Source organism: Pseudoliparis swirei, chromosome 24 (genome assembly GCF_029220125.1).
Source record: "Pseudoliparis swirei isolate HS2019 ecotype Mariana Trench chromosome 24, NWPU_hadal_v1, whole genome shotgun sequence".
Classification (NCBI taxonomy): domain Eukaryota; kingdom Metazoa; phylum Chordata; class Actinopteri; order Perciformes; family Liparidae; genus Pseudoliparis; species Pseudoliparis swirei.
The window spans coordinates 30,254,907-30,263,726 of record NC_079411.1 but is presented as its reverse complement, the minus strand read 5'-3'; the positions used below and the strand labels follow the sequence as shown (position 1 = coordinate 30,263,726).

At 49.7% G+C, this 8,820-nt stretch overlaps 1 protein-coding gene across 2 annotated transcripts in view; it reads right to left on the bottom strand.

Annotated features, from left to right (window-relative positions):
* The window catches only part of ctnna2 (catenin (cadherin-associated protein), alpha 2), a 161,490-nt gene that overhangs the window by 34,031 nt on the left and 118,639 nt on the right, over nt 1-8,820 (bottom strand). The window lies entirely within an intron of this gene.

Sequence of the window (8,820 nt, the reverse complement as noted above, 5' to 3'; positions counted from 1 at the left end):
ATGAGGCCATCACTGCAGGAAGGAGACAAGAGACAGGAGACATGAGACATGAGACCATCACTGCCGGAAGGAAACAAGAGACAGGAGACATGAGGCCATCACTGCAGGAAGGAGACATGAGACATGAGGCCATCACTGCAGGAAGGAGACAAGAGACAGGAGACATGAGACATGAGACCATCACTGCCGGAAGGAAACAAGAGACAGGAGACATGAGGCCATCACTGCAGGAAGGAGACATGAGACATGAGACCATCACTGCAGGAAGGAGACATGAGACAGGAGACATGAGGCCATCACTGCAGGGAGGAGACATGAGACATGAGACCATCACTGCAGGAAGGAGACATGAGACAGGAGACATAAGGCCATCACTGCAGGGAGGAGACATGAGACATCACTGCAGGGAGGAGACATGAGACATGAGAACATGAGAACATGAGACAGGAGAACATGAGACAGGAGACATGAGACAGGAGAACATGAGACATGAGACAGGAGACATGAGACATGAGAACATGAGACAGGAGACAGGAGACATGAGACATGAGACATGAGACAGGAGACATGAGACATCACTGCAGGGAGGAGACATGAGACAGGAGACATGAGAACATGAGACAGGAGATAGGAGAACATGACAGGAGACATGAGACATGAGACAGGAGACATGAGAACATGAGGCATGAGACAGGAGACATGAGACAGGAGAACATGAGACAGGAGAACATGAGACATGAGACAGGAGACATCACTGCAGGGAGGAGACATGAGACAGGAGACATGAGACAGGAGAACATGAGACAGGAGACATGAGACAGGAGACATGAGACAGGATACAGGAGACATGAGACAGGAGACATGAGACATGAGAACATGAGGCAGGAGACATGAGACAGGAGACATGAGACAGGAGACAGGAGAACATGAGACATGAGACAGGAGACATGAGACAGGAGACAGGATACATCACTGCAGGGAGGAGACATGAGACCATCACTGCAGGGAGGAGACATGAGACAGGAGACATCACTGCAGGGAGGAGACATGAGACAGGAGACATGAGACAGGAGACAGGAAACAGGAGACATGAGACAGGAGAACATGAGACATCACTGCAGGGAGGAGACATGAGACAGGAGACATGAGACATGAGAACATGAGACATCACTGCAGGGAGGAGACATGAGACAGGAGACATGAGACAGGAGAACAGGAGACATGAGACAGGAGAACATGAGACAGGAGACATGAGACATGAGACATGAGAACATGAGACAGGAGACATCACTGCAGGGAGGAGACATGAGACAGGAGACATGAGACAGGAGAACATGAGACAGGAGACAGGATACAGGAGACAGGAGACATGAGACAGGAGAACATGAGGCAGGAGACAGGAGACATGAGACAGGAGACAGGAGAACATGAGACAGGAGACATGAGACAGGAGAACATGAGACAGGAGACATGAGACAGGAGACAGGATACAGGAGACATGATACAGGAGACAGGAGACATGAGAACATGAGGCAGGAGACAGGAGACATGAGACAGGAGAACATGAGACAGGAGACATGAGACATGAGACAGGAGACAGGAGACATGATACATCACTGCAGGGAGGAGACATGAGACATGAGAACATGAGACATGAGACAGGAGAACATGAGACAGGAGACATGAGACAGGAGAACATGAGACAGGAGAACATGAGGCATGAGACATGAGACAGGAGAACATGAGACAGGAGAACATGAGACAGGAGACATGAGACATGAGAACATGAGGCAGGAGACATGAGCACATGAGACAGGAGACATGAGACAGGAGAACATGAGACAGGAGACATGAGACAGGAGACATGAGACATCACTGCAGGGAGGAGACATGAGACATGAGACCATCACTGCAGGGAGGAGACATGAGACAGGAGACATGAGACATCACTGCAGGGAGGAGACATGAGACAGGAGACAGGAAACAGGAGACATGAGACAGGAGACATGAGACATGAGAACATGAGACATCACTGCAGGGAGGAGACATGAGACAGGAGACATGAGACAGGAGAACATGAGACATGAGACAGGAGACATCACTGCAGGGAGGAGACATGAGACAGGAGACAGGAGACATGAGACAGGAGAACATGAGACAGGAGACATGAGACAGGAGAACATGAGACAGGAGAACATGAGACAGGAGACACGAGACAGGAGACAGGAGATATGAGAACATGAGACAGGAGACATGAGACAGGAGACATGAGACATGAGACAGGAGACATGATACAGGAGACATGAGACAGGAGACATGAGACATCACTGCAGGGAGGAGACATGAGACATGAGACAGGAGACATGAGACATCACTGCAGGGAGGAGACATGAGACATGAGACATGTTAAGAATATAAAATGCATACATAGTCCCCCATGTCCCTCGCTTTGCATTAAGGCCCCGAAGCACCAAACCTTGTGTCCTTCTATGGCATTCGGGCTCTGACCAGAGAGAACAGCTCATGCTCATGCTCACCCACATGGAACATACTGACACTGCTGGATAAGAAGCACAGATACTGTAGGAACAAACACTTCTTGACCTCGGCCAGAAGATGACATCCACACAGGGAAGATAATCAGGAACTCTGTGCAACCCTTGGCTCTGACCTCATCCTGACTGCTCAGTCGTAGAATTGAGATTTAAATAAGAGCCGTACCTGTCACCGTCAAAGAACTTGTTTATGAAAGCAACAGATAGTTTCAATGCCTTTTAGTTTCTATTATATTAAAGAAACTGCACAGCTCCTGCTTTAGATGGAGAACAACATACACACACACTGATTATGATGATGGCGAGAAGATCGTGAGCCAAGAGGGTGGCACCACCCTGAGCTCCATCAGAAGGTGTTCAAAGTCTAAACCAGGAACACCTCCATCTGTTTTAACCAACCAGTGCTGTCGGAGCCCAGAGGGTGGGACCACCCTGAGCTCCAACGATGAGACGGACAAAGATTAAACCGAGTGACGTCTCCATCTATATCATCTAATCACGCTGCTCTTAAAGATATAAAGAGCCATGTTCTCCTGGAGAACTCCAGTCTGTTACTGAACGATGCTTTGAGCTGACTTCATCCAGGCCCGTGCTGCACGTTAAATGTTTTGTGTCTTTGAGACTTTTGTTCTTCCACACTTAATTAAATCCACATTGTTTTGAATTGTACTTTGCCGTCCTGGTCATCTTTTCCCAACCTTCGACAGACATGAGACAGGAGACATGAGACAGGAGAACATGAGACAGGAGACATGAGACAGGAGAACATGAGACAGGAGACATGAGACAGGAGACAGGAGAACATGAGACAGGAGACAGGAGAACATGAGACAGGAGACATGAGACATGAGACAGGAGACAGGAGACATGAGACAGGAGACAGGAGAACATGAGACAGGAGACATGAGACATGAGACAGGAGACAGGAGAACATGAGACAGGAGACATGAGACAGGAGACATGAGACATGAGACAGGAGACATGAGACAGGAGACAGGAGAACATGAGACAGGAGACATGAGACAGGAGACATGAGACATGAGACAGGAGACATGAGACAGGAGAACATGAGACAGGAGACATGAGACATGAGACATCACTGCAGGGAGGAGACATGAGTCATGAGACAGGAGACATGAGACAGGAGACATGAGACAGGAGACAGGAGACATGAGACATGAGACATCACTGCAGGGAGGAGACATGAGTCATGAGACAGGAGACATGAGACAGGAGAACATGAGACAGGAGACATGAGACAGGAGACATCACTGCAGGGAGGAGACATGAGACAGGAGACAGGAGACATGAGACAGGAGACATCACTGCAGGGAGGAGACATGAGTCATGAGACAGGAGACATGAGACAGGAGAACATGAGACATGAGACAGGAGACAGGAGACATCACTGCAGGGAGGAGACATGAGACAGGAGACATGAGACAGGAGACATCACTGCAGGGAGGAGACATGAGTCATGAGACAGGAGACATGAGACAGGAGAACATGAGACAGGAGACATGAGACAGGAGACATCACTGCAGGGAGGAGACATGAGACAGGAGACATGAGACAGGAGACATGAGACATGAGACATCACTGCAGGGAGGAGACATGAGTCATGAGACAGGAGACATGAGACAGGAGACATGAGACAGGAGACATCACTGCAGGGAGGAGACATGAGACAGGAGACAGGAGACATGAGACATCACTGCAGGGAGGAGACATGAGACAGGAGACAGGAGACATGAGACATGAGACATCACTGCAGGGAGGAGACATGAGTCATGAGACAGGAGACATGAGACAGGAGACATGAGACAGGAGAGACACTGCAGGGAGGAGACATGAGACAGGAGACAGGAGACATGAGACATGAGACATCACTGCAGGAGGAGACATGAGTCATGAGACAGGAGACATGAGACAGGGACATGACATGACTGACAGGGAGGGAGACATGAGTGGACAGGATGTGTGTGAGACAGGAGACATGAGACATGAGACATGGAGACATGAGTGGAGACATGACAGACAGGGTGTGAGACAGGAGACATCACTGAGACAGGAGACAGGAGACAGGAGACATGAGGGAGACATGACCAGGGAGGAGACAGGGTATGAGACATGAGACAGGAGACACATGTGTGTGGACGTGTGTGTGTGGACGTGTGTGTGGACGTATGTGTGTGATGTGTGTGTGTGGACGTGTGTGTGTGGACGTGTGTGTGTGTGTCGTATGTGTGTGTGGACGTATGTGTGTGTGGACGTATGTGTGTGTGTGGACGTGTGTGTGTGTGTGGACGTATGTGTGTGTGTGGACGTATGTGTGTGTGGAAGTGTGTGTGTGGACGTATGTGTGTGTGTGGACGTATGTGTGTGTGGACGTGTGTGTGTGGACGTATGTGTGTGTGGACGTATGTGTGTGGACGATGTGTGTGTGTGGACGATGTGTGTGTGGACGTGTGTGTGTGGACGTATGTGTGTGGACGATGTGTGTGTGGACGTGTGTGGACGTATGTGTGTGGACGTATGTGTGTGTGGACGTGTGTGTGTGTGGACGTGTGTGTGTGTGTGGACGTGTGTGTGTGTGGACGTATGTGTGTGTGTGGACGTATGTGTGTGTGGACGTGTGTGTGTGGACGATGTGTGTGTGGACGATGTGTGTGTGTGACGTATGTGTGTGGACGTGTGTGTGGACGTATGTGTGTGTGGACGTATGTGTGTGTGGACGTATGTGTGTGTGTGGACGTATGTGTGTGGACGATGTGTGTGTGGACGATGTGTGTGTGGACGATGTGTGTGGACGTGTGTGTGTGTGGACGTATGTGTGTGTGTGGACGTATGTGTGTGTGGACGTGTGTGTGTGTGGACGTATGTGTGTGTGTGGATGTGTGTGTGTGGACGTGTGTGTGTGTGGACGTATGTGTGTGTGTGGACGTATGTGTGTGTGGACGTGTGTGTGTGTGGACGTGTGTGTGTGTGGACGTGTGTGTGTGTGGACGATGTGTGTGGACGTGTGTGTGACGTATGTGGACGTGTGTGTGTGGACGATGTGTGTGTGGACGTATGTGTGTGTGTATGTGTGTGTGGACGATGTGTGTGTGTGGACGTGTGTGTGTGGACGATGTGTGTGTGGACGATGTGTGTGGACGTGTGTGTGTGGACGTATGTGTGTGTGGACGTATGTGTGTGTGGAAGTGTGTGTGTGGACGTATGTGTGTGTGTGGAAGTGTGTGTGTGTGTGGAAGTGTGTGTGTGTGTGTGTGGACGTATGTGTGTGTGTGGAAGTGTGTGTGTGTGTGGAAGTGTGTGTGTGTGTGTGTGGACGTATGTGTGTGTGTGGACGTATGTGTGTGTGGAAGTGTGTGTGTGTATGTGTGTGTGTGGACGATGTGTGTGTGGACGTGTGTGTGTGGACGTGTGTGTGTGGACGTGTGTGTGTGTGACGTATGTGTGTGTGGACGTGTGTGTGGACGATGTGTGTGTGGTGTGTGTGGAAGTGTGTGTGTGTGTGTGGACGTATGTGTGTGGACGATGTGTGTGTGTGAAGTGTGTGTGACGATGTGTGTGGACGTATGTGTGTGTGACGTATGTGTGTGTGGAAGTGTGTGTGTGGACGTATGTGTGTGTGTGGAAGTGTGTGTGTGTGTGGAAGTGTGTGTGTGTGGACGTGTGTGTGTGTGTGGACGTATGTGTGTGTGGACGTATGTGTGTGTGGAAGTGTGTGTGTGTGTGGACGTATGTGTGTGTGGAAGTGTGTGTGTGTGTGGACGTGTGTGTGTGTGTGGACGTGTGTGTGTGGACGTGTGTGTGTGTGTGGACGTATGTGTGTGTGTGGAAGTGTGTGTGTGTGGAAGTGTGTGTGTGTGGAAGTGTGTGTGTGGACGTATGTGTGTGTGGACGTGTGTGTGGAATGTGTGTGTGTGCGGAATGTGTGTGTGTGGACGAGTGTGTGTGAAGTGTGTGTGGACGGTGTGTGTGTGTGTGTGTGGACGTGTGGGTGTGTGTGGACGTATGTGTGTGTGACGTATGTGTGTGTAGACGATGTGTGTGTGTAGACGATGTGTGTAGACGATGTGTGTGTGACGATGTGTGTGTACGATGTGTGTGTACGATGTGTGTAGACGATGTGTGTGTACGATGTGTGTGTGTGTGTGTGTGGAAGTGTGTGTGTGGACGTATGTGTGTGTGGACGTGTGTGTGTGTGGACGTATGTGTGTGTGGACGTATGTGTGTGTGGACGTGTGTGTGTGTGTGTGTGTTTCAAGTTTCAAGTTTCAAGTTGTTATTGTCACATCTCCTTTTATACAAGTATAATCGGTTCGTGAAATTTATATGTGCAAAACACCCGACAGCAGTAGCAGACTAAAAAAAGAATAAGAATGAGAATAAACTATACAATATCCACACACAAAAAAAGAAGAAAGTATTAACAATATATATAAAACAATGTAATAGAATATACATCATGGCAATATATATATAAAACAACAATAAAAAATATACACTTTTTGAGACTATATATATATATATGTATATACATACAATATGTATATACAATATATATATATATAAAACAATGTAATAAAATATACACCATGGCCATAGATATTCACAGAATATGTTCTGGTGTATAGTGTTAATGAGGGTCTCAGTCCTTGTTCAGCAGCCTGATGGCCTGACTGAAGAAGCTGTCCCTCAGTTCGTTTGTGCGGCACTTGATACTGCGGTATCGCCTGCCTGACGGTAGAAGGTGAACAGTTTGTGGCGGGGTGGTTATTGTCTTCAGCATCCGCTTGGCCCTGGCCACGCACCGCTTGGTGTATATGTCCAGGATGGAGGGAAGTCACCTCACCAACAATGATGTACTGTGCCGACCGCCACCCTCTGTAGTGCCCTACGCCCAGGGCGGTGCAGTTCCCGTACCAGACGGTGATGCAACCTGTCAGAACACTCTCGATGGTACTGGTGTAGAATGTTCTGAGGATGCGGGGGGCCATGTTGAATTTCCTCAGTCGCCTAAGGAAATACAGGCGTTGTTAGCCCTTTTCACCACGTGAGTGGTGTGCGTGGTCCATGTGGAGGTCTCGGAGATGCACGCCGAGGAACTTGAAGCTGCTGACCCTCTCTACTGCAACTCCGTCTATGGAGATGGGGGTGTGCTCTCCTCTCCGCTTCCTGTGTGTGGACGTGTGTGTGGACGTATGTGTGTGTGTGGACGTATGTGTGTGTGTGGACGTATGTGTGTGTGTGGACGTATGTGTGTGTGGACGTATGTGTGTGTGGACGTATGTGTGTGGACGTATGTGTGTGTGTGGACGTATGTGTGTGTGGACGTGTGTGTGTGTGGACGTGTGTGTGTGTGGACGTATGTGTGTGTGTGTGTGTATGTGTGTGTGTGTACGTAGCAGTATAACGACTCTAGCGCTCGAGTTCATCCTCTCAATAAATGAACAGATTCTTTTGAGACAAACAAAAGCCACAAAATAAAAGTCCCAGTTGGTTCTGGATCAATGGACCGGACGTCTACAGACGTCGGTTCTGGATCAATGGACCGGACGTCTACAGACATTGGTTCTGGATCAATGGACCGGACGTCTACAGACGTCGGTTCTGGATCAATGGACCGGACCTCTGCAGACTTCGGTTCTGGATCAATGGACCGGACGTCTACAGACGTTGGTTCTGGATCAATGGACCGGACCTCTGCAGACGTCGGTTCTGGATCAATGGACCGGACCTCTGCAGACGTTGGTTCTGGATCAATGGACCGGACCTCTGCAGACGTCGGTTCTGGATCAATGGACCGGACGTCTACAGACGTTGGTTCTGGATCAATGGACCGGACCTCTGCAGACGTCGGTTCTGGATCAATGGACCGGACGTCTACAGACATTGGTTCTGGATCAATGGACCGGACGTCTACAGACGTCGGTTCTGGATCAATGGACCGGACGTCTACAGACGTTGGTTCTGGATCAATGGACCGGACCTCTGCAGACGTCGGTTCTGGATCAATGGACCGGACGTCTACAGACGTTGGTTCTGGATCAATGGACCGGACCTCTGCAGACGTCGGTTCTGGATCAATGGACCGGACCTCTGCAGACGTCGGTTCTGGATCAATGGACCGGACGTCTACAGACGTCGGTTCTGGATCAATGGACCGGACCTCTGCAGACGTCGGTTCTGTCCCGCGTCGTCATACCAGAGGCCGTGGTTTACCTGGAGCCTTATTAATTAGTAACGTGTTCCTCTG